We start from the raw sequence: 26919 nt of genomic DNA on the forward strand, positions 1-26919 counted from the left end.
AGGGGGTCGGACTTGATGATCTGCTCAGGTCCCTTCCGACCCTACCAACTATGAAACTATGATCAACCACAATCATCAGTTTGGCTCTGTCCACAGGACCATGCCCTTTATGCAGCAGCTGACCAGTATTTTGGCATTCCCAGGACCCACGCTACAACTGTGCAGTGTATACCAGCCTGGGCAACCTGCCTGAGCCTCCACCCCACCCTGGCCCATCTAGTGACACATCACCAGAGGAGGGGCATGCAGCATCCCATCCTGCCCAGCTCCCTGGCTGTAGCCTCCACCACCATCTTGGAGAACCCAGCTGGGCATGGGTGACTGGTGCCACCTTAGGTGGGGGGCACATGCTCCCCCCAGCAACAAATCAGTGACTGGGGGGGTCCCCCCAGGCCAATCTCACAGACCAGGGGCCAATCTTGCTAACCAGGGGGGCCCCCCATGGCCAATCAATCTCACTGTCTCACCAACAGGGGGACCCTGCCGCAGCGTAGCAGGGGACTGGCCCTAAGCCACCTACCCAGAGACCGCCCCCCCAGGAAGGGAGGGCAGGGCATGGCCAGCTCCTTGTCCCAGTTGTTCAGGAGCTTCAAAACCCCTGAGCCTGGGCAACATGGGCTGGGCAGCAGTGCAACAGAGCAATTGGCCTGCAGGGAGAGAGTGGGGAGAGTGGGGTCTGGAGTCACAGCAGCAGGTGCTGCCAGAAGCCTGGCCTGGGGATGAGACAGGGGAGGCAGGCTGCCTACAGCCAGCACCCGCTTGCCCGAGGGGAGGCCCCCGGGGTTGGGGGGGGGGGGGGTCAGCCAGTGGTTACCTAGGCCCAGGCCTGCCCAGCCCAAATTACAATGGTCCCTGGGCATCCCAATCTAAGGCCTGGCAGTGCATGGCCCCTGGTGCAGAGCATCTTCTCTCTGAAATGTTGCTGCTCATCATGTCAGATCTGCTGGAAGAGGTGCAACTACTAGTGCTGGCTGGTGCAGTGGGCCCAGAGGTTTTGGGGCTGGAGGCCCAGGGGAGTGACAGTGTCCCTAGCAGTGGTGTCCAGAAGCCCCTCATCAGTATTCTTGGTGGTGGCAGCTGTGTGGCAGTGCTGGCAGCCCTGGGACGGTACGCTGTGGGCAGGTAGGCAGTTTCTTGTCATGGGGCAGCTGGGCAAGGTGAGACAGCTGTGGGCCAGGTGACAGCCAGCACAGCAGGCCAGCAGGGCAACCTCAGCAGCCAGCAGGAGCCCAGGGTTCTGGTTGTCACTGTCAGGGCCAGGGACTGGGGCAGTCACAGTGTGGGGAGGCAGAGTGGCCATGAAGAAAACTGCATTTTGCTGCCTCTGCACTTGCCATACTGCTCCTGAGCAAGGAAGAGGCTGGCCAGAGAACAGAGTGGGGCTGGCTTTTAAAGATGACTGTGGGTAGTGGCAGCTGCAGCTGGAGCCTAGAGCTCCCCCAGTGGCTTTATTGCAGGGCTGCAGGGACCTGGGAGTAAATCTGTTCCCTAATGCCCGCATATGTAGACACCTACCCAAAAACCCTTGCTGTGCAGTAGTTTACTGCACAGTAAATCTAGACGAGTAGGCATGCCCAGTAGCTATCAAACTTCATATAGGAACATAGCATTATTGTTTTGAGGTCCTGATTTAGCTATAGGATCCTGTAGCATGAATCCTTGGAACTATGCAGACTTCCACTGCAGCCTTTCAAAGGCAGAAAATGGATTGAGTGAAAGAGTAAAGTAGAGAATAATTGAACCTACAAAAGGGCATCCTTTCAGATACACTGTGCAGCTGGATTCTCCCTTGACCATGCAGATGAAACAACTCTAGGAGGTACTTCTGTAAATTCCCTTTTGGTATATGTGAACACATAAGATTCAACATTAACTGAAGAGAGGTCAGCTGCTCTTATCAGCTCTTTGGGTTGCACCCTAGCTCTTCCACCCCTCAGAATAGAGCATACTTTTACCCATTTGCTAGTATAAAATGATGCATCATGAAGTCTATTAGTCAAAAGCTGGTACTGCACACACCATAACTGTAATAAGTGATACTATGCAGATTGTGATACTCTACATCCAGAAAGAGAACCACCAATGAAGTCATCCTCAGAGTGCTGGCATCTAACTTCACACTATCACTCAGCAAATTTGGTCATCTGGTCTTTCACAACTGTGTTCCTCCCCTCTTTATCTATTCTTGTCTCTTATATCTCAGGAGAACATTTTGAAACATTACTTCTTACATTTAAGATGCTGACATCTATAAGTGTGTTAAGTACCTAAACCTTAACCCATTCTCAGTATGAATGGAAATGTTGGCCTACATAAGGTGTATAAAGGGAATCAGTATGAAAACTAGGTTAGATTCTTATTTAGTCCAGTGTTTACTGATCAGTGGGCCATGGCTCTCACTCAAGAGTATCATGACAGGAAATCAGAGAGGTCACACAAAGCATTGAAAAATCTTATTACAGCCTAAAGCAACAAACAAGCAAACAACCCCGCCCCCCACCCCGAATAGAATCTGGTTGTCCTGAATCCTAGTCCGGTGCGCAATGGAGCAGGCCACATTACTTAACCTTGGATATGCCTTGCTTCCAAACAAGCAACTAAATAACCCATACTGAGACTCAAGTTTTAAAGCCTGCAACCACTTCTTTATGTCTGTCTTTAGTGATATACTACTTCTAAAATTCCATTGGCTGAGCTCATTAACTTAAAATGAAAGTAGTGTAATATGGATCATATAGGGCAAATCACTCGGTATCTTATAATATTGACTATGGAAGTGGATCAGGTTCACTGAAAATCTAGTGAACATTAGGGCTGTGTGCAACAGCACCGTTTCTTTCAACTTCCATTTCACCATTTGAAGGGACAGCATTTCATTTTTCTGTTTTGAAGCACTGCTCCATTTCATTTAGTTGAAACTGTTTCGCTGTTTCGACGCTGTTTCGATGTGTTTCGACATTTTGTCCATAGGCTATAATGGAGAATCATGAAAATGCCTATAACTTTGTCATTTCTTTCCTGATTTAAATGAAAATAGCAGGGATGGTAGCTCCTGCTGAGGCCACAGATGTGTTCAAGCTTTAAGGAGTTAGGTGCAGGGGTTTCTGGAAAACTGTACCTCAAACTGTTCAGAGCAAAATTCATGTCATTTGTAAATGTGAGGGCACAGGAGGGTGAAAACAGTAGGCATGGTATCCCCTGCTGAGGCCACAAAGACTGACAAGTTTCAAAGAGATATGTGCAGGGGTGTCTGGGAAACTGCACCTCAGGGTGCTGACAAGCAAAACTCATGACGTGTGCCTTTGTGTATGTCTTAAGGCACAGTGGGGTGAAAACAGCAGGCATGGTAGCCCCTGCTGAGGCCACAAAGCCTGCCAAGTTTCAATGAGATAGGTGCAGGGGGTTGGGGAAACTGCACCCCAAGGTGCTGACAAGCAAAACTTGTGATATGTGTGACTTTTTATGCTGTTTTGCTGTCCCTCCCCCAGAGCACTGGGATTGGAAGGGACCTCAGGGAAGGATCACAGTCACTGGCCAGCTACACACTCAATATGAGAGCAGTCCTTCCGCCCTCTTCCCCCTCCCTCCCCTTACTTTCTGTTTCCCTGCAGGCAAGCCCAGCTTGAGCTTCAAAACTCGAAATGTTTCAAAACTTTTGAAACATTTTGACTGGCCTCCTTTTGTTTTGAGGCTGTTTCAAAGCCCTCTGATTCATTTTGATTTTGCTGTTTTGAGCTCAAAATGCATTGAAACAGCTTTGAAATGAAACACCTGTCTAAATTTCACACAGCCCTAGTGAACATATGCAAAACTGCTGATTCCAATCCTTGCTTACCTATAGCTTACCTATAGCCCTATTACCATACAGCAAATTGTGCTAAGTCCTATTACAAAGACCTTAATTTATGTGGAAAAACTGATGGTTTAAAACAAATAAAAATGAAAACAAGTAATGTAAATGTTTAAATTAAAATCAACTTATTTAACGCAACCCTACATTTTATATTTTCAGTATGCCATAGGTGTTAGTATTTTCAAACTGGAAACAATTCAAAGCTGGAAAAGCCAGATGCTTAGCAGCTTGGCCATGAGTGGTTTTGATACTGCAGGCCACATGTGATCCCTGAAGGTTTAATCTGAAGCTTATGGATTCTTGGTCTGGGAGTGTACTTCCCATCACTCTTCTGCTAGTGGTGGGCTCCTCTAGGCTCCCAGTACCTACAGTTTCTGCTTTCTGCCCTTGCCCCTGTGGGTGCGATGGCTTGGTATAGCCTGTGGGGACAAGGGAGCTAGTGGTTGGACAGGCCTAGGGTGGGGGGTCTGGCATGGTAGAGCAGGAGAGACACACACCATGTGGGAGGGGATCCACACAGTGTGATATGGGTGATGCCAGTGTGTCATGCAACTTGGTAGCATGCAGCCCACATAGCATGTTGCCCCCAGCCACTCAGAAGTTGGAGAGCCCTATAGTAAATGATTTGCAGTGAAATAGTTAATAATGTTGACATTTATATTGTTATCCTTCAGTTTCATGATTAACAAGTCAATGAGAGTAATGGGCCATTCAAACTTCTCATGCTTGTTTTTTCAGTCTTTCTATTGGCTTAGAGAAAATGCTAATCTGCATTAATTTACTTTAATGATCACATTTTCAAGGTTAAATTTCTAAACATAATTCAAAATTTAGAGCATAACTTTATGAATAGCAGTGGATTGTGTGGTACTTTCCACAGCCATGGGATAGACAGAGAATAGATCAAGATGTTCCTATGAACTCACAATAAGATTTAATCTTAGCAAAAAACTGGGTCAAAGCCATTTCTTCTACTTTAGGGCATGAAAACAAGTTCTGATATACTCCAATACAAGTGCCTCTTTCAAGAGGATCTTGTATATATGTCCACACAGTTGTAATCAAAATTTTCCATCACATTAGTTAATGATGTCAATGAAAAACAGCCAGTTTTGGGCAAGACACCTAGAACCCCCATTTTTATTTCAAGTATCTTTTAATGTACCTAATGGCTACTATTTTATTACAATGATATGCTTCCAATAGTTTAACAAAAGCCCCACAATAATTTCCTCCTTTAACTGAAAGAAATCTATGTCCCATGAATGCATATGCTTGCAAAGAGACTATATTATTTTGGGCTCTTTTTAACATTTAGATACCAATGCCTTCTCTTAACCATAACCCAGGAAGAAGACACTACCTCTTGACAAATTAAGTTATATTAAGTATACTTACAGAATTGTTTATTCTTTGGTTCCTGAGGAATAGACCTAGTATTTGATGGTTTGCACAATGAGAGGTAGAGGTGATGAAGTTCTTATATGATGACTGGGAGGAGGGGAGCAATGCTCCCACAGGAATTTATTTTTAAAATATCTGCCATTTACTGCAATCTGAACTATTTCAAAGGCAAACAACTTGCTCTTCAGAAGTATCTTTATGAGCCCCAAGGGATGGAAGTCATCCCTGGCAGGGATGATTTAGAAGTCTCCAGAGAGGGGGTGAACTCCATGAGAGGCAGGGGAATAATTTTTGAAGGGTGGCAGAATTTTAACAAGGGCCTCTAGCAAGCTCCTGTGAGCCCCTTTCAGCACATCACTGTTTTATTAAAATATTCCTCTCAAAATACTGAAACACTGACAGCTCCTGTAATCTTGCCAAAAATTGAGTAAGGAATAAAAATAAAATGTTAACTTGACATGTGTGAATAATTTTGATTTGACGATAACACCTTTTGGAATCAAGGCCATATTCAAAGCTGACTCGTAACACGTTCACATTTTTAAGTTACACTAAATAACTCAAACTTTTCAGGCATTGTTCTGAAGTGGTAAGAGAGAGGGATATTATGAACTGAGCGGAAGATTTTCTCTGAGTTAAATGAAGATTTTACCCATTTTAGGTCTTTCAGCCTTCTGCCTAACTGCAGACTACTTCTCTCAATCTGAACCAGAGTAGGTCAAAGGGAATATCCATTTAGTGGAAAGCAGATTGGCTAAGGTGGCTTGAGTGGTTAGGGTAACCATCTACAATCGGATAATGTGTGTAAACAGCAAAAGAGAGAGAGGACTTGATTGGGGGTGACTTGAAGGCAATGAAACTGGCAGTACTAGGGTAAATTTAAGCAAAGAGAAATTGCAACTGAATTTCCTAACAGTTTGAGACTATTAGAGTGTGGAATAGGGTTTCCTGCAGGAAATAGCAGAAGCCCCATTACTTGAGTCATTTAAAGGTAGGCAGAACAAAGCACTAAAGAAAGTACTGCAGGGAACACATACACTATGGTAGGCAGGATACTACAGTACGACAAATTAGATCTCTTTAATCTCTGTTTCACATCAGTGTTTTCTTTTAAAAAGCAAACTACAGGTCATCATCAGCAATCCCTTGATTCGAGGATGATTTCTACCATGACTCATTGATCTCTACCGTGGCTTATGGGTCTTGAGATGAATTTAGAGTCCAATCTTTGTGCCACCATTCTGTCCACAGAAGTTACAGGTCTTTCCACAGGAGAGAGTAGGCTTTAGTCTGGGATTTATCTCCTTTTCCTTCCTCTGCTATTCTTTCCTCTGTTTCTATTACCAATAGAAAGCTGGAATGCATTTCTCTTACTCTAGTACCTCTCAAATATCCCACCTAGAATTGCCTTTACCAAGATGACAGCTGCGTGCTGTCCTGCGTTCCCAGTGTCCTTCCTGCTTGCCAGCATAAGGGCAACAGGATGTTTGTTGTTACTGGTGTGTTACAGAAGCAGGTTCTATTTTTCCTTCTTTTCATCTTGCTGTCCCTGCTCCTGAACTCTTGACAGCAGTTGCCACTTACTGACAATGAAGCTGTCAGCGAAATGGCTGTCAGTTGTGTTAAATGATCTATAAATCTTTGATCAAACACTGTGGTCAAAAGAAAATGAGTGAAAAGTTGAAGGTGTGCAAGCCATTTAATCAGCTGTGAAAATATGGTGACTTTCACCATAGGAAGGTAAGGATGAATACCACTACCATCATGGAGACTTATAAGTATGAAGTTGGAGGTTTTGGTTTTCACCTGAAAGCCTTTTTGCTTTTTTGGGAGTGGGTGAGAGTTGTTTACTTACTTCATTTTTAATTATCCCTAAGATATTTCCATGGTTCCTATCTCTTTTTCTGCTTCTTTATGTCTCTTTATTCAGGACATACCTGCAAGCTAGATTGTTGAGGCAATGATCTTCAATATATGTAATTTTTTCTTGGATTTAATTTATGACAGAAGCTAAAGCAGCTCCCAGAAACCCACTAGACTAGAAAAACACAAAAATGACAATTCTGCTTCCTTTTCCTGGGGTCCTGCTCCAGTCTTAGCTCATCCAAATTGCAGCTCCATGTATAGTCTCTCTGGGGGCTTGAATAGGCACTCCGTTATGAGTACACAATTACACATAAGCTCACGAACACAAGATTGAGAACTCTTTTTCTGGTAGTGTAACTGGTCCCCATACAAGTGAATTTATAGTGAATCTGTGGTACAGTGTTTGAGTTTTAAGCATATACTATTTTCAGTACCTGCCTATGGGGGTGAGCTAACATGGGTAAAGAAGATCCAGCCTAATGGGCAAACAACAATTAGCACGTGAACTGAAATTCCATGAGCCTGCCAGAGTTTGCTTGCTAGAGTCCGAACTAGATTGTTTTGTTTTGAAGGAAAGCTTGAGGGTAGGCTGCTAAAACCATCAGGAAGAAAAGGGATGGGTAAATGAGGCACTGTGGGCCCTATTCTGCCATCAGTTGCTCAAAACACAAGTCCATTTTCAATGCAATTTAAATGAGAGAAGCTTAAATTGGCTCCCTAGTTTAAATTACTCCACTCATGTATTCCTCTCTTTCACATACATGCTGATTTTAGATTTGTCCTGCTGCTACATAGAGCATAGATCATGTAAAATGGGTGAGGAATGAACAACGGGAATTTTAGCTAGGCTCAATAAACAAGTCACTCCTCCTCTCCTCTCCTGAACATACAATACCTTATATGCCTAAAAGCAGGTTAATACTAAAATAGTGTCCTCGCTACACTTCGTAAATCAGATTTAAGGCTCCTGTACCAAATTAACCTGTTTGCATTACAGGAAAGCCTCTTGACATGCAAAGGCATAGCTTACAATAGCTACAGTTTGGCTGTACATCAAGAAAACACCAATGTCGTGTTAGAAGTAAACATGCCAAGATATTTGTTAAGAAATTATTTCAGAGATATTCTGAGGATGAGTACATTAGCCCGTATATACCCTTTCATAATCCCCTAATTGAAGGTCTTAATACCTTTCCCAACCTCTGCTGCTGCCAATTCTACATATCAAATCTAACCAACATGCAGAGTCTGGGACTATGTATCAGGTCTGATTCAATTAATCGAGTCCAACACAGTGCACCTGGTCCACATCTGCATTCTGGATCCAGGGCCAGGTTCTGGATCCATTCATGTGCCAAGTCTGATCCTGCATATTGGGTCTGATCCTGAATACCAGCCCCAGCTGTGGACCAATGTGTTAATAACTGTGGCTTCCAGGGCTGTGGCAATTAACACTGCCACTGTTTTTGAACCACTAAATTTCTGGACCCATGAGGATCTCTCTCACATAATGCACACCCCAATTTTCATCAGCTAGTTTTGGTGAAGGAAGTGTGGTTATATGGGAGACAAGATGGTATTTCTTCTACCTTCTCTAGCTGTGCAGTAGAGTTAAGAAAGAGCCCACTTGTCTTGTGTGGCACCAGAAGGTAGCTACAAGGTAGATACTACTTTAGCCCTAGCACAAGGTATCCGAAGCAGATGCAAAAAGACAAGGGAGGAGCAAGGGAGTGAAGGTAGACAGTGGGTGCATCTACACATGCGCTTTACTGTGGAGTAGACTAATTAGCTTCACAGTAAAGTGTGATGTGCCAGTGTTAGGGCACAGTAAATTAATTAACTCTGCCATAAGATAGTACTGTCAAGGATAGTAGTATCTTACGGGGTAGTACTTACATATGCTGAAACACAGTATGAACTACGCCAGAGTTTATGGCTCTGCTCCACACATGCAGATGCACCCAGATTCCAGGAATCAGATGCCATAGTGCTGTAATGTGTAGTAGAGTTTGATGGCTTTGTGTTAGAGTATATAGGAAAGCATGAGACACTAACAGGAAGGTGAGAGAGAGATCCGAGAAATAGTTACTGCCTCTGCCCTCTTTTCCTAGAATGAGTTTTCCATCTATACTGCCTCAGAAAATCAGTAGGACCAGGTCAGAGAGAGGGGCTGATGTGATGTGAAACTGATTTTCACATCCATTACTCTTCTCTTTTAGGATTTACAGGTTTGTTAAGCTCAGATGTAAGATCTGAAATTTCATTGAGGAACATGGATAGATATTTAGCCATATTTTTCTATGGTTGAGCATAACACAACAAGGATGGGAAAGTTAGACCTGTGTGAATAATTGATTTTTTTAGTCAGATTGTAGTTCCAATAAATTGAAAAGTGTATATTTTGCAGTGACCCAAACATTTTTTGTAGTTTTCAACAAACTGGGAAGTTGAAAATAATTATATTGAATGGAATATTTTATTAGATCTCCCAAATCATTTGTTTTACCTGAACTTCCTTTTTACTTTTATAAATATTACTAAAATGAAAATATATTTTGAAACACAATATCAAGTTGAATAAAAAAATCCAAATGTTCTGTTAGAATTTTGGATAGTTTTTTTTTCTAACTGGAACAATTCCATAAAGGTGGCATGATTGGGTAAAAGTTTTAGTTAATCTGAATTCTACATTTTTCACAGAAAGAAAAAAAGTTTTCAACTTAAATATCTCTACGCTGTAATGAAATATTGTGTATCTACGATTACTCATATATCTAAGTGAAGAAAAAATTTATATTCACTGGTTTCATTATCCATGTAAAGCAAAGGAACTTGGGCCAAAGGAAGTATTATTTTTATGGGTATTAATCCTAGAAGACAGATTCTATAACTTTGTTACTGCTAATCATTTTTGTTACCTGCCTGTGGTTAACTTCTATTCCAGCAATATCTTTTTTCAATCCCTGTGATAAGTACTGCATAATGTTGTCTACCATCCTTCATTTCAGAGCTAATCAAATACTACCTGCAGTTTTTTTCCCACAAATTAAGCCATTAGGACAGTGCCACCTTCTAAGACACTTTCAGGAAACAAATTAGTATATCTTTGGAATGAGAACTGAAAGGGTGTCTCATATTAACATCAGTGCTTATTCATTTTTTTGTATCGATGCTCAGATCATGGTAACCTGGGATGTCTTAGCAGTAACCACAATGAGTATTATCAGGACAGAATAGAACAGTCATTCACATCCCAATTTTTGACCCCTACATAGCATAATGAAGGCATGTTTGTGGGCTTGTGAGAATTAGATGCGTATCTTGTTTCCACCTGCTCATACTTGGAACACATCATCCAACTTTAACAGCTCATCTGGCAGCTTCAGGCTCTGGCTATGGGCCACCTCCCAATGATACATGGGCACAATTACATTATCATTTCAAACGACAATTTGTGACAAGCTGCAATTAGTGTGATAGTCTTTTGTTGCATGGTCCGTGTCTGCAGAGTACTATACACACTGACTGTGAGACTGAGCTTAATTCTCCTCTGAAAGTCCATCCAACTACAATGATTTTAACAGTGGTTTAGTGGCATTACTGACAAAATTTGACCCACTATCTTTACCTCAAAAAATAATGTGGGAGGTAGCACAAGTGTTTCAATGACAATCATTTCTCTTTGTGCAGTCAATAGGAAGCCTTCTTTGCCTAAAGAAGGTTCAATAAGGATCAATCTTTGAAATATTTTTCACCTTGACATATTATAGAAAGCTAAATGATCAAGTCTTGAGTACTGTTGCTATTTAATGTTGGGGTTATTGTCAAATGAATTGTGCCAACTGTGCAAATACGCCTTACATATGGGTAGGATGGCAGTTCCTGGTTTGAAGAGTTTATAATCTAGGTCAGAACTTTTGACTCTTTCATAGTGTGGGCCATATGTTAATAAAGAGAGCATTTCAAATCTATCTCCCGACCCATTCACAATCACTTAAAATCATTGGAGCAATTACTACAGCAATTACTTATATGGAAAGATAATATTATAAAAGTAGTGATCTATTTTAGCATTTTTAAAATAAAGTGTAGCAGGTGGGACCAGGAGGAAAGACCATATGAATTGTACACAGCCCACCAAGAACCCTTCCATTAACCACAATTAAGATCTAGAAAATGGTACACTCAAGATAGCTGTAGGTTTGAATCTTCTATTATACTGTCAGAGGGCATCACTTAATTTTGTTTTAAATGTATGAGACAGGTGGACAGAGAGGGGTGGCTAAGTATTTGAATGCTAGTAGCAAAGTAAATGAACTAATATTTTTTGTTTATGGAGAGCTCAAAAATTATGGGGTTTATCTTATTAGAAGGTCTTACCATATACCATTCTGTATTATTTAATGTTCAAGTACCTTATATTAGAATAGAAACAGCATCCATGATTGTCAGCAGCAAATTTCTTATACATTGGGAAAGCAACACCAACAGCCACTTTCAATGTTAAAACTAAAATGACAAATACTCTGTCTCTAATTTGCTAAGATACCGACAATAAAAGTTAACAAAAAGTAGGAGAAAAAAATCAATCAGGGATAGAGAAAATATATTTATACCAGAGTTCAAGAAGACTCTAATAGACACAACTTATAAAAACAAGGACAATGTTATGCTGTAACATAAAACATACTTTCCAGAAGCTTTTTGTTTCTCAGTCCAAACAGTAACAGAATTACTAACTGCTAGAGATATAGACAACATGTTTATCAGAAAATTTCTCTCACATACTATTGTTTGTAATATAAAGAAAGCTTCATGGTTGAAACACCTGTAATTACTGTGGGCCATCATGCTTAAGATATAAAAGTCAGAACTGTTATCCTGGAGAGATTGGTTCCTGGTGCCATCTTGTGTTGATATTATATTCTTCACCAGTGTTTAAAGAAGCTGGTTTTCATAGTGCTGTACTGCTAAGCTATGTACTGTGCCTGTCTGGGGCAGATAAAAAATAATAATCTATTTATTATCCAAGAACAGCTAATTTATTTTTTAAATGGCTCTGTCGCCTCATCTCTACCAGCTTCACTGTGAAGATCGGTGGTTTCAAAAGATTTTTTTTTTTTTTTTTTACACATAATGACCTATATAATGTGAACAATGTTTTTTGATAAACCAGAATGGAAATGTCATGCTACTGCCTTCACTGAAGTCCTTTACATGTCTTCTCAGGTTCTATAAAAAGCAAATTTTCTGGGCATGTTAATGTTTAACTTAGAAAATATCTTCTGTATATAAATAGTTTATTTATACAACATGTGCAACAAACAGAAAGGAGAGAGACATGGTTACAGCATTTTTTAACTTACCTACTTAAACATAGTCACCTAAATTGGTGACTTTCAAATATATTAGGGGTATAGGTTGTAGCCGTGTTGGTCTAAGGACATAGGCAGACAAGGTTCTTTGGGTAAATCCGATATCTTTTATTAGACCAACTAAAATAGTTGGAAAAATTCTTCTTTGCAAGCTTTAGGGTACAAACACCCTTCCACACCCTTCTTCAAGCTGAGGAAGTATCTGTAGTTGGTCTGTGCGCCTCCTGGATGGAATAGATTAGAAGCCAGAGGCCAGTATGCAAGCAAGAATGCCAGTTAGTGAAAATGCAAATTGAGGCAGTCAGTGGGTGAGAAACAGGTGCTGGGGGAGGGAAGGGGAATGTAGATCTGGTGATAAGAATATAACTGGTAAATAGTAGAGAGGTCAAATGCACTAAGCACCCACAAATCACATTGGCTACTTTGAATTTGCAATACTTATTTAGGTATTAATGGATTTAGATGCCTACTTTTAGGCACACTGTTTAAGAAATGTAGTCTATCTTTAAAAAGAATCCTCTGACTAACGTCTTTAGGAATAAGCGAGTAAAGATCACTAAATATCTTCTCTGGACCTTTTTTGTATACTTGAACTGTTGATATTACAAATAACCTTATTCTGAAGCATTCAAAAGTCTTGTTACATTTATTTGCATGTCCTTTTAATAGCTATAGACTTCTTGGTTTTAACAAGGTTGGAAAGCATGCAAGCTATTCTTGTGGTCCTTTAGTATGACCCAGACCAGAAAGTGTTAAAATCTCATAAGCAAATCATGTCTTTGATGAGCATGAATTCTCAGGTAAACAAGTTGAACTGTGTTTTGATAAGCTTCTGAACCCAGCCTCCAAGTGTTCATCCATAGTAGTCAGGCCCTCCTACAACATTTGCTATTTCTACTCTTGGTGAGTATGCTTCGCCTTCCTCATGGAAGCAGTTATTAATCCTATTGTTTCCCTTTTGAACGTGTAGCTGTGGCTCACCTCTACTTTTGATAAGTTGCTTTATTTTTAATCAAATTTGCTGCTCAGGTAAGATGTTAGATTGATAGCATGGGGAACGGGAATCTTCTCTTTATCCAGAGGACAAGTGCAGCACACAGATCAACAAAGTAAACATCTTCATACTTCCTGTCTATATTTAGATTAATACAAAATACAAAAAAAACCCCAATAGTCCAGGTTCTATGTACCTTTGATACATGGAACTACAGTTAAACAGTATAGATAAAAATAAATCTGATGGCCTCAGGAAAACTAAAACCTGAGGGAAAATACTCTCCAGTCACTGATCATAACCATCAATATAAATTTGTTACCCCAAAAAGCCTGGGAACTGTTTCTTGTACTATTTATGTGCCTTAGCCGTTAAACTGTGGGACCCAGCTAAGTCTGAGAATGTAATTCAACCTTCACATACATTCAACATTTGGAGACTCTGTTCAGCCTACAGAGTCTGTAACTAGTCTTAACAGAGATGTAAGCAACTTTCTCCTGGTAAGCAAACCAGAGCCACCCAACTATTTCACATACACTACACAACATCCAACAACTATTTCCCTTCTATTAATACAGATCTAGAAAAATTCTGCCTACTAATTTAGAGAAGTGCTCCAAATCCTATTAATAATTCCTTAAATGTTCCAGTTCATTTACACTACTCTATTTAAAAGCTATTTTATACGCATATGCTCATAGGCAACTTCGATTTTACGGCATTATCATTGCCACATATTGTTGTGTGTGTACCCTTATAGCTTCTATATCTCAGCTCCCTGATTCTCTACTGCCTAGTATCTTCCCTAGTCATTTACACCAGTGTTGATTGGTATAAATTGCTCACAAATTTGAAAGGCAGGGCTTTACACTTGTGTTGTTGAGTTGATGATGACTATACAAATAGCCAAGCAATGGAAGCTCCAGGTACAAGTGTATTGTTGTTTGCTTGTTTTTCGTTTCTCTCATACAATTGTTCAGATCAACTCAGTGGAAGTGTTTTGTTCTTACAAAATATTTCTAAACAGTGGGTATCCCTATCTGTTATGAAACAATGCTGTGCCGAGGTACCTGAACATGCTGTAAATGAACTAGTTTAGGAACTGAAATAATTTAGCCATTTTAGTTAGCTGCCCAGGGGAGGCTGAGAGGTTCACTGAGAGAAAACAACACTTCAATAAAGTTACATTGCTTCTGGTATTTGAGCAAGCTCAGGCATCTCTTCATGATACTACATTCTTTTGTGCAGGCATACAAAGTGGAATCTACAGTGTACCAGTAGTTAAGTGGCATGTCAATTGACATATACCCAGGTAGGTATATAAACAATGGTTCTGAGCTATTCTAACCATTTTCAATCATCACTCCTGAAAGCCACCTCAACCTAGATAATTTGTAGTAAGTTACATGTAAGCATGTGCATTGACATGTATGCACCCCCCCACACCCTATATGAATTCATGTTATGTACACAGTTTTCAGAATTTTTTTTTTTTACAAAAATCTCATTCATACAATGATATGAATGATAAAATATGTAATATGCTGAAATGCATATTTATTGCTTAGCCGCTTTGGGCTGATGAACCTCTCAGGATCTGCTCCAAAGCCTATTGAAGATTTCCATAGGATTCAATGGGATTTGGATTAGGCCCTTAAACTGTCAAACATTCCTGATAGGGGACTCATCTTTTTAATAAGGAAGATTGTTAGGTTTTATGTATGGACAGCTCTGGCACCTTGTACCTAACCTCTTGCTCTTCTTGAAATATACAAAAGTTGCATTTTAGATTTTGTGAATAATAATTAGCATTTTATACGCTTAGGATAAATTTGAAAGTACACCTAATTATAATCAATTATAAGATCTTATCCAGCAGATTTTTCCACCTTTCATGCATGGCTAACAAGAAATTAAATGCTAAAAGTTTGTGTCTATTACTTCATATAATACCAACAATACCTTAAAATCCTTTGCAGAATATGCAGTTCAGACTCTCAGTTATATAATTTCTGGTGGAACAGTGGAATAAGGACTGAGCTGGCCAGAAAGGGGAGTTCTTCACTATAAGCCAGCTATATCTAATTATAAAAGATGAAGGCTTTGAAAATTTACATAATTGCTAGCTCTGGTAGGGGTCGGTAACATATTTGCATTAGCTACTTATGTTTCATACCAACACTTTTAAGTACCACTTATCAAAAATAAGTCTACCACGTCAGAGGTGTGTAGGTGTCTAAACACTGTAACCTATTAAATATGGGTAGCACCTCCTGTTTACAATGCTAAGAGATAAGTGGCCTTAAAAAATGAAGTTGTTTGATTTGTTTTGTTTGGCACTTAAATAGTAGGCTGACAGGTACTTTAGAAATACCCTCAATAGCATTTTAAAATCTTGTAGTCCTTTTAAAATATATTGTTTTAGCTACCAACCACATTTTTGTATGCTGTCTTTGTTAATTTAATTTATATCACAGAATGTTTTGCTATTTGCTTTTATGCCACAGCTCTTACTTTTTCATTCTAGATCTAGGAAATGTAATTTGGTTCTGTAAGACTCCTGCGTATTAAACATTGCCTACTTTTTGGTATCTTTTTCAGGTTGCACAAACTTAGCAGATATTTCAGTTATGATTTTCCCCTTTTTCAGATAATAGAAATATTCCATTGGACTTTGGTGCATGACGTGTAGATGATACAACACGAAATGACAGAGCAGTATATACATTTAAAATATTCTGTTAAAAAAACAGTCACATTATGCTACAAACATGTCTTTCCTTTATTACGCTTGATGTCAGCAAGCAATCTTTGGGGAGCCTGACACTGTTTGAACATTCCTTTCTTTCTTTCTTTCTTTCTTTTATTATATATAGCGATTGCAGGGTTTTTGAACTCTGGATCAATTTGGTGACATTGTGGCTGATCCACTTTATCTCTGCTTTGCTTGGCCACTCTTTCGTTCTGATGCTCCAGTCTCCCATTTTCCTCGAAAGGCTCATTAGACCTGATCTCTTTTAGCCTTTTTGATTTTTCTCCTTTCTTCCCCACACTGGACTCCAGGTTGCTTTATTCCTGAGGTTCCCCTATAGGTTAAGCCTAAGCTCTTATCCCCTCTTCTCTTTAACTCACAGTCAGCATTTGATTCTGTGTTTTTTTAACCCTCTCTCAGAATAACTAGGCCTGAATACAGCCCTACCATGTCTGAAAGTCTGGCTATGTGAGTCACATTGCACAATCATTTCACTCAGAGACACCTAAAACAGCAGCAGAATCAAGTAGCTTGTAGGGAAGCCTGAGAAAGAACTTAAAACTTCTTTTTTTCCTAAAGTTTGCAGGGCTAGTTCAAGCTTCCACACAATGAACTAAATACCTGAAGTTAAAAATAAGCTAAGCTTTTAAAACTATTCAGAGACAGAATGTGGTATCTCACTCCCTGTCTCTCTCTATTAGCTAACATTTGGCTAGTTGTCATATTATATCTGTGTAGTATATAACCATACACACCCTCAGACATACCAAATGCGAAAGACATGCTTTCATACAGAATTTCTTGTTGCTCAGCTGGATTCTCAAAAGCAAGGAAACACTATAGTTACAGCTGCAGCTGCAGTCTTCATTCTGCTCTTTTTGAACACATGGATGACAATGCAATTGATCAAATCCTCATTCTCAAGTCATAGAAAATCATATACAATTACATGAAATTATGAGGTTTTTTTGCAATAATTTAAAGCAGTGTTTAATACCTTTACTTTTAAATGAAAAATTATAGTAATTTAAATGCTGTATGCTCTGTTTTTATTAGCAGTTTGAAGGTTTAGTAATCTTTCTGCTTAGTCCATATTTCCTGTTGCTTCTTTGCTCTCTTAATATGGGACAATTCTTACAATGAATTATCAAGGGAAACTTCCATTTTATTCAGAGGGAATTTCCTTGAGTAAAAGCAACAGTGTGAAATGTTCTCTAAAGCTCTAATCATGAGGTGTTTCAAAAGAGTGACTTTTCAACCCTATTGGTCTAGTTATGTTCAACAACTCTGCAAATGAAAACCATTCTGGTTAATGCCACTTCTAATACAGAACATCTGCTACTTGGCCCAATTTTGGAAGAAAGTAAACAAATTCACCCTCGTGATAAATGGGAAGTTCTCCAGTGTCTTTAATGGAATTTGCATCAATGGTGAATTTAGTTTTGTGTTTTGGGCCTTTCATTCAGCAACAGCTGCAAAGGTATAGAAAAGCCTAAAATTCAACCTACCTATAGAAGTACAATAGGGAAAAAAGGAAAATACTACTTTCTAGTGTAACGACCATGAATATATCTGAATAATTGTGGACTTCACATGATCTTATTGTTATAGAAGCTATGGGTATGTCTTTATGCCCAAGGCACCCCTGAGCCCACCACTGAGAGATAAATCTCAACGGCCACAAAATGTGGTGGTGTTGTTTTTTGGCACATTCATAGGGATGTTTTCAGAGTCTCAGTTTTGGTGTTCTTCTGAGAATAGCAGTAGCCATGCATGACACTGCTTCAAGAGCAACCATATGAGATTTTTTCAGTGCATGTGAAGAAGTGGGTGGGCCTTATTTCTCAGTGTTGGGATCTGAATCACTGTAGAAGCAATATAGACGTGCCCTTGTGACTCATAATACAGGACTTAAAAGAGAGACTTTTAAAGTTACCCTGGATGATCACACAATCCATGCATGTTGGTGTAATTAGGTTCCAGTCAGTGAACACATTTTAAGAACTCATTGTCAACGACAGTATTTTTGAAGTTAAATGCAAGCAGGATCCAGCCCTAAATTGCCTTTCTTTCCATAATCTCTTGTTTGTGTTAGGGTGCAGACTGTTAAAAAGTAAAAAATCATGGCAACTTCTCAGGAGTTTTATTACATTAACATCCTAAAAACTCATCTCCACTTTTTAAACTGAGTACAAAAAGATATTTCTTTGAATGGCTAGGTTCTTCCCAAGCTGTGGAAGCTCAAAGGAGATACCAGCAGAGTGACAGCCATTTCAGTTTAAACTAAAAGTAAATTGAAAGCTACTGAAGACTTGGCCTGGCCATGAAGGACTCAAATTGGCTGGTTTGGTAGGGCTGTCACTCAAATATAATCCATTATTTTCCAGATTAAGAGCTTGGTTGCACATTCCTTGAGCAATAGGAGTTCTACATATCCAAGGATTTGGTGCAGACTTTATAAAGGGGCTATGTAAAAGCCTCAAAGGAACTTCCTTATGTTCAAAGTGTATAATATTATTTTATGAAATATACTTTTAACTTTTCTCTTACTTATGTTAAGAACACTAGTGAGGATCATCCAGTCTACTTTTTATAGCTCAGAAGATAGAGAATCTTGTAGTTTTGTAGGTCTCCCTGTTTAACAACTTTAATACAATACATTTTATATCTTGTTCTATTTCATAAAATTATTCTTAATTAAAGACTTTATTATCCACGATAACACTCATGCCAATAGTTTTATATTAGTAGTTATACGGAAATGTTAATAGGCCTTTGTCCATCCTTTGCTGACACTAGGAGAGATTAAATGGGTGTGTCAAAAGACTGTCTGTGGGGTACCCCATGTGCCCCAAGTTTCTCCCCACTGCCCCACTGCTTATCCCAAAAAGAAGACTCAAGGTTTGCCTTGGGATAGCTCCTTCTCCTTGCAAGCCTCAGTTCCACTGCCCTTACGTTGGACCTCAGCGCTGCAGCCTGGGAACCAGATGTGTCTGCTCCACATCGTTTTCTGTTGGGTTGCGAAAAATTTTGAGGTCCCCCTTTCCATGGAGTGGGTTAGCCTGAAATATCTCTTGCCCTAAAAATTACACTCTACCACAGGCAATCAGTAAGGAGACCAAACTACAAAAAGATTTATTATATATGAGAAAAGAGTTACACAAGAAAAACTGATCATAAATTTTGGAAATACAGCAAAAAAGCCAGTTAAGTTTCTTACCCTCTCAGAGCTGGCTATACCCTAGTCCTTTTAGAGAGTCCTGCCAGGATTTTCAGATATCAACCTTTCTGCTGATCTTGCCAGCCCTGGCTTCTGGGGATTTGGACACTCTTCAACCCTTTTAACCTCCAGAAAGTTCCCTAAGTACCTCAAAGCCAGACCCCCCGACCCCAAATCAGCATTATCCCAGTGCTACATGAGCCTCAGAACTGTCTAAAAATGTCTTTCCTGCCAGAGGCAGCTGGAATTCCTTCAGCGAGTGGCCTATTATTTTGGGACGCCTTAGCTATTGTCAGGCTGTTTATCCCATTACATGCAGACAATACCTTAGGTACGCAACTCAGCAGTACCCCACTTTTGCCTGTGATTGAGAATGACAATTGTCCTTGCCCTAATAACAATGGCCAGATATATTTAATCATTATGGCTATTCTTTTTTCCTTAAGTACACATCACTCAGTTCCTTTGATGAAGCCACAACCAAAATCATAAAGATATATACAGGCAGCATAATATAATCTACAAAATGATAAAAGTGATATAAATGGAACATTGGCTATCTAACAAGACTACACATACCATATCAATTAAATAAATGCAAAAAAAATTCATGACATACCACAATCCCCGCAAATTTGTTGGGTTAATGACAGAGTGAACACCAGAAACTCAGCATCAGGACAACTGGTTCCTATTTGTGGCTGTTCCACGAACTTACTATGAAACTGGATACATTTGTTGACCAGAGGGATAAAATAATGGTCCAGAGGGACTCTATATTAGTAGGACACTGTTGATAAAATTTTCCTCACTGAAGTCAGTGACAAAATTTTTCTTGACTTCACTGGGGTTTTCTTATTGTGCCGAAACAGCAAAGAAAGGAACCAATGATAACCTACTTTAGAAAGATGAAACGTGTGTATATACTAAACTTTAATTTTTTAACACTGACACCTTCAAAAGTTAAAATTATGGTTAGGAGGGGAATTAAAACAGTCTAGGATTTACCCCTCTTCATGCCAATCTATATAAAGTGGGAAATAATTCTTCCCTACCTCAGAGGGGGCATTATGAACTTTACTTAATGTTTAGGAAACCATTTCAGATCCTCAGATGAAAAGCAAATATATAGAAAGGCAAATTATGTGCATTGTTGAGATGATGATTAATAGTGTTATAATGTTACTCTGCTTCAGCATGAAAGGTAGAATTTATAAATAGTTACTGGTTAGTTTGTCTCTTTTTTCATTCAAAACTAAGACTTGGAAAGTGCACATTGGCTGAAAAAGATAATTTTCAGACAAAAACAGATTTCAATAGTCTTTGTCCTTAATCATCTTTTATTTTTATGTCAAGGTATCTCCTAGAGTGCCTAGCATTTAGTGGAAAGAAAATCTCTATTTATGTTCAGACTAAAATGTGTTTCCTCAGTGTTTGTTTCCTGGTACCAGTAGCTGCCTAAAATACAGTGTAAACCCTGAAATATATCAGACAGAACAGTATACAAAAAATCTTCCAATTTCTCCTGTTCTACTACAATGCATGTGTAAGCTAAGTTTCCTAAAGCTTTTAGGGAGTATGGGCATGTTGTTATTATTTAGAAATCAGTAAGTTTCAAAGGGATATGATTGCATGCGAATGATAAACTGTAGTTCATGACCTAAATCTAATGGTTACTTTATCAGTTGCAGTGGACAATTAAGTGACTGGGTAGTGAAACTGACATTGAAGAGCAGATTTTGCCTCCAAGCAGCTTTTAGGATTTAGATTTCACTGTATCATGTTCAAAAAGGTCAGAGCTCCGGACAGATGACCAGTATAGAAGTGCAGATGGCATTGTATGTCACCTGACTGCTCTGGGCCTCCACAACCTGCTGCAGAGGGCTGGAGTTCATGGAAAGGTTAGGAACATATGCAACTACAGTGCATTACTGACTTGCCAGCAAAGTGGCACTCTTTTTACTGAGCTATATAGAATACAAGCAATACATATAGCAATGAAACCAGAGGTGTGTTGACAGATCACAGCCACAGCCACTGCAGTGATGCTGTTCAGACAAAGAGTAGGGCTTCTGATCACCACCCTATGCATGAAACAAATCATGAAACAGTCAAATAGTAATTCTGCTCCTTTTTCTCCCTGTGACATAGATCCATTTTCCCTTTTTCTACCTTACAAAAATGTCAAACACAACTTTAAAATGTTTAACCCAGTGAACATAAGCACAATTTAGATACTTGTTTTGCACATATGACTACTATGTACAAGTGACCAGAATGGGCAATTTCATTTGTATCTTCCCCTGCCATGCCACCTGTGAAACTCTTCTTGTGAAATGACCTAACTTGCATGTTTAGGTTTGTTAAATAGATTACATAGTTCAGACATGTCGGAAGTACAATCATGTACCTAAATATTTAACAACACAAGACCAACTATGGCTCTATGTTGAACTTTTTACAAAGTAGTACACTATAAATCACCTTTGCCTAAACAAAGACATTCAAATGCCTGGCCAAAGCAAGAAAGCTATGTGTAGTTGGTCCTGTGTGTGAGTTTAAGGAGGGCTTATAAAAGGACAAGAAATTTTATCAGAAGGTTCCTGTAAAAGACCTCTTACACTGCTGCTTTCTATTTTAAACCAGATACAGTTTCACCTTATTTGACTACTGAAAATATTATTTTAATTAAAAAATGATAATTCCAGTAAGAGCTGGGCTGAAGCCTTCATATCTTTCACATTCACAGAGCAAGCTATCTAGAAAGGGAGAAAGTGCTCTGGGAACTTGCTCTGCCAGTACTTGCATGCAAGGGGAGCTGGAAAGTTGCTGGTAGCAGCTGTCAGCCCCCTCCCATACCTTCAGCTGTGCTGCTAATGAGAAGTGAGCCCTGAGCTCTCCCCTGGGTGAAGAAGCTACTCCCCTAACCTTTGCACAGAGCAAGGGTGACCCATGTGAAGGGTCAGAAGAACTAGAAATTGAACTCTCCTGGAACACCTAAGACCTTATGAGGTGCTTTTAGGCACTAACAGATATGCAGCTTCCTGGTCTAATTCATGGCACTTCACAGAAAGTGCCATGAGTTAGTCCAGCCTTCCTGACCCAACAGACATTTGCTGTTGGATCAGGAGGGTGGGGAATCAAGCTCCACTTTGGAGCTGATGCACCCAAAGAGCTGCATGTCTGCAGTTTCTATCTGCTAGACCTCCTCCCCCACCTCCCCTGGCTCCCCTGGCTCCAGTGCTGTTTGTATAATGGGAGAGAAGAGAGAAGGAAGCAGAGGGAGCTAAGGCTGGGGTTTGCCCAGCCTGTGCTGGAATGGGGGCAGGTGGACTGGAGGCCCTGCAGGGTGGAAGGGCTCTAATCCACCCAGCCCCTTCAGGCAAACCCCAACCTGAGCTCCCTCCCCTCCCTTTGTACAGACAGCACCAGGGATGGGTCTGAGCTGCATCAGCCCAGCTGCCCAAGCAGACAGAAGTTAATGAAAGTGCTCTGCTTGGGAGTGCCTTCATCTGAACCCCCATATAATAAGGTTAATTTGTTGAAATATTAGGACTTTTAAAGTGTTCTGCAGCCATGCACTCCTATCAGGGCACAGCTCTAGAACACTTTTGAGGGGCTAATCACATGATAAATATAACTTATTTCTGTGCCCTTTGTATATGTGCTTTTCCTCTCTCCCAATCCTGGCCCCACCAGCAGCTTTCCAAACAAATTCTCTTGCCCCCTACCCCCCAGATTAGTTTTGTACATGTCTGTTTGCACTTTTACTTCTCACAGACATACCACGCATTCAAATTAAAGCTTGATAGAAACCAGTTTCAAAAATATTCTACATTTTTCAAGCAATATATTTGTAGGTGGTTAGCCATTGTTATGGCTGGTTGGTCAGTTTTATTTTGCAATAATTCTTTGCACGTGTAGCATGTCTATATTTATGGTGCAATTAACCAGCAATTGTAAAATAAATGTCACATATTAGGGGCCTTACCAATTTTTTTTTTCAACTGCTGTTCAGTTCTTAGTGCTTGTTTCCTCATTTTGTTTCTTTTCCCAGCCATTTCCTTATCCCCCTTTTTGCATTCTCTTAGGCTATGGACAGGCATTCCATTTATGGTGGGAGAAACACCTTTCTCTTGGCACAAAAAGCTAGTGTACAGGTAATTCAAGGGTTTTTTTTTGTGGAAGAAAACAGGCTTTTCTATTAAAAAAAAAAGAGAGAACTTTGAATCAGGAAGTTCTCTCTCCTGAGATTCCAATCACCAGGTTGAATGGCTTTACATTTCTCACATTCACTTCTTCTATCCCCTTTACAGTAATATAACATGGGCAAGGGGAGACTCCTTACCCACCTGTCCCCTGCTCCACCTGTATTTTCCAGCTTCAGGAAGCCGCAGCACAGGCAGTGTGTATCGTGAAGAGAAAGGTGTTCTGGGAATGATAGTTCTGTAAAGCAGCAGTAGAGTTCACGGGTGCTGGGGGGAAAATTAACCCCGTTTTTGCTGCTGAAATCAGTATTTATTTTGCCCTCTCAAAATGGGCTTTGGTGGCAAAAAAAATTCCAGTCAGCAGCAGCAAATTCCACTGCTACCAAGACAGATAGAAACTCTTTATTTTCTTTTTAATGGAAACTAAAATTATTACTTAGCCATTTGTCTCCAGGACCTGGTGTCCAAGTAAAACACCGAATATTGTGAGATTTATGATAAATTCATAAGGGTTGGCAAAACTGCTTCTCAGTCCTATACCTCTAGGGAAGATGCTCATTCTGACATGTCAGTTCAAATTATTTTAGGACCACTACAGTTGTATATAAACTGTTGCCAAATTAGTCCTCACAAATAAAAAAACCCAGTCCCTTTCTCTTAGCACAACCCACCTGCATTCACTTAGTAGTGGCACCAATTACCGTATGATGTACACAAACCACCACCTGCAGCAGAGCACCACTGCACCAGTGTGTGGGAGCCAAGGGCGGTCTAAGGCTATGGCCTGTAGCCTGGACTGTCAGGTGGGTATTTTCCATGATGGAATAGAGTTAGGCACGGAAGCGTATTGGTTGTATAAAGAAAGCTTTACTTACACTGCCAATGGTTGCAGTGCAGGAAGAAAACTTGCTTGAATTACAGTTGCACACAAACACACAGGGGTGAGATCTCTCTTCGAACCGAACCGAGATGAGTCATCGATGTACGACTCCACGAGCGCTCAACATGGGGGTACGTCAATATTTCCACGATGACGGGGAGTGGTTAGAGTCTGATCAGGTCCCTAAGTTCTCCTCCAAGACACACACGGAGTTTGCTAGGCTCCACAGTGCGCTTAGAGTTCCCCACGAGATGGTTGTGGAGTCCTCCAACTTGGGCGGAAACTGCTCTAACCTTTTATACAGCTAGCAAACCAATCGCTAGCCGCCAGGTAGGAATAATTTAGAATTGACCAATAGTGGGACACAAATTTGCATATGTGTGGCGGGAACTCTTTTGCACCGGGGCTTTCTCTCTGCAGCTGAGAAATCCACCGTGCAAAGAAAGCTCCATGTGGCGGGAAAATTCCAATGTGCCAAGGCACTAAAAATCATTGGGTTATGACACAGTGAAGACTCTTACCTGCACTAGATGGAAGTCTCCCTGTATTAGTGAGAAAATGGACAATACAGAGAGCAAGGTACTTACCTGTCTGCCTGAAACTGGAGATGCATCTTTTGAAACTCTGTTTGTACATCATCCTGACATGTAAACCAGTTAGTCCTTCCCCCTCTCTTTGCTCTACTTGCTCTTAGTTTAGGTTCACCCCTGATATCCCAAGTTTCTCATAGCAGCCTGTTTTCCCCAACCCCCAGGCTTCCTCTGTTTCCTATTTTCACTTTTTCTTTTTGTTTCCTCAGTAAACCTTTCTCCCCACATTGCCTGGCATAGCAACCCAGTGACTGTCAAATCCCAACTCCTCTATTCCCACGGCACATCCCACATTTCTCCTCCAGGATCCCTAGGACAGGAGAATGAGTTCTGATCCTAATACTGAACGCACTCTGCTGACTCTTCCCAAACATATCATATTTGTCTATGTAACTGCTGATTTTATTCTTTATAATAAAGGATATCAACTTGCCAGGCCTAGAAACAAGACTCATTGGTCTGTAGTTTTCAAGATTGGCTCTGGAGCTCTTTTTGAAGACGAATGTTATGTTGGCAGCCCACTAATCCTCTGGCAGAGAAGGCTTTTGTAATGACAGATTACCTTCTATTGCCAACAGTTCTGCAGTTTCACATGTAAACTCTTTTAGAACTCTTGGGCAAATGCCATCCAGCCCCAGCAACTTATTAATGTTTAATTTACCGATTTGTTCTAACGTTTCTTCTGTTGTCACTTAAATGTGATCCACTTCTTAGACCTATCTGCAAGGAAGAACTGATGTGATGTGGAAATTACCCCATTATCTTCTACAGTAAAACTAACACAAAGGATTAATTTAGCTTCTCTGATATGGCCCTATCACTCCTGTGCAGCTTGCAGGTGTAAAAGTGCAGCTTTTATACTGTACTCATCTAACGGTCCCACCAATTCTCTTGCTGGCTTCCTGCTTCTGATGGATTTTTTTTTTAATATATCACTTTAGCAACTTCTGTAAGACACTTCTCAAATTCTTTTTTCAGGTTGCCTAATTTTGCTTTCACAGTTGACCCACCAGAATTTGTGTATTCCTGTTTTCTACATTTGGGCAAGCCTTCCACAAATTTAGGACTAGAGATAAAGCAGCAGTAAACATTGCTGAGAAAAGACTAAAGATCAGATTCAAAACATTCTTGTATGTGACCAAATGTAGGAGTTGTAGTATCTAAAAATTCAATTCATCAGGGTGACCTATGACCTCCATAAAGTCAATGGAGGTAGTTAGCCATCTCTAAAGATAGTCTAAAACTCCCACTCTGTGAAGGAGCTTAAGGGTCTGTCCATACTACAGGTGATATGCCTTTATTTCAGGATGCAGAATGCCAGAAACAGAGTGTGTGCCTACCTGAACTGGGATGCCTAACAGACAGCAGCTCTGAGTTAAGTGCAAGCCATCCCCCACTGACTCTTGAACAACAATGCCAGTTACTTTTTGCCCAACTACCAAAGCACTGATTAAGGAAATAGGAGATCTGGCTTGTGAGCCCTTCTCAATCTGAACAGGCTCAAACCCATATCTTTAGCTTCCCAGGAGAATGCCTTAGCCTCTGGCCTATGGGCTCCTCTGTGTATGGACCTGTCCATTCCTTATGTTGAATCTGTACAACTAGAAGAGCAAAAGTAATAAGACCAGAGGAGAGTAATCAAGATGGAGCCTGACTCTGTAGCTCAGTGAGTAGGACACTGTCTGGGCGGGGGGAAGAAACCCCTTTTTCCCCAAACTGTTCATTTTAAATTTAAAAAACAGTGGTTAAAAACCAGCAATAATCTTGGCAGCAGGAA

At 40.2% G+C, this 26919-nt stretch overlaps 1 long non-coding RNA gene across 1 annotated transcript in view; it reads right to left on the minus strand.

Moving 5' to 3' along the window:
- LOC112551368 overlaps nt 1-26919 on the minus strand; it is a 271740-nt gene that overhangs the window by 32896 nt on the left and 211925 nt on the right. The gene's annotated exons all lie outside the window — the stretch shown is intronic.

Source organism: Alligator sinensis, unplaced genomic scaffold, assembly GCF_000455745.1.
Source record: "Alligator sinensis unplaced genomic scaffold, ASM45574v1 scaffold738_2, whole genome shotgun sequence".
In the NCBI taxonomy this organism is placed as follows: Eukaryota; Metazoa; Chordata; order Crocodylia; family Alligatoridae; genus Alligator; species Alligator sinensis.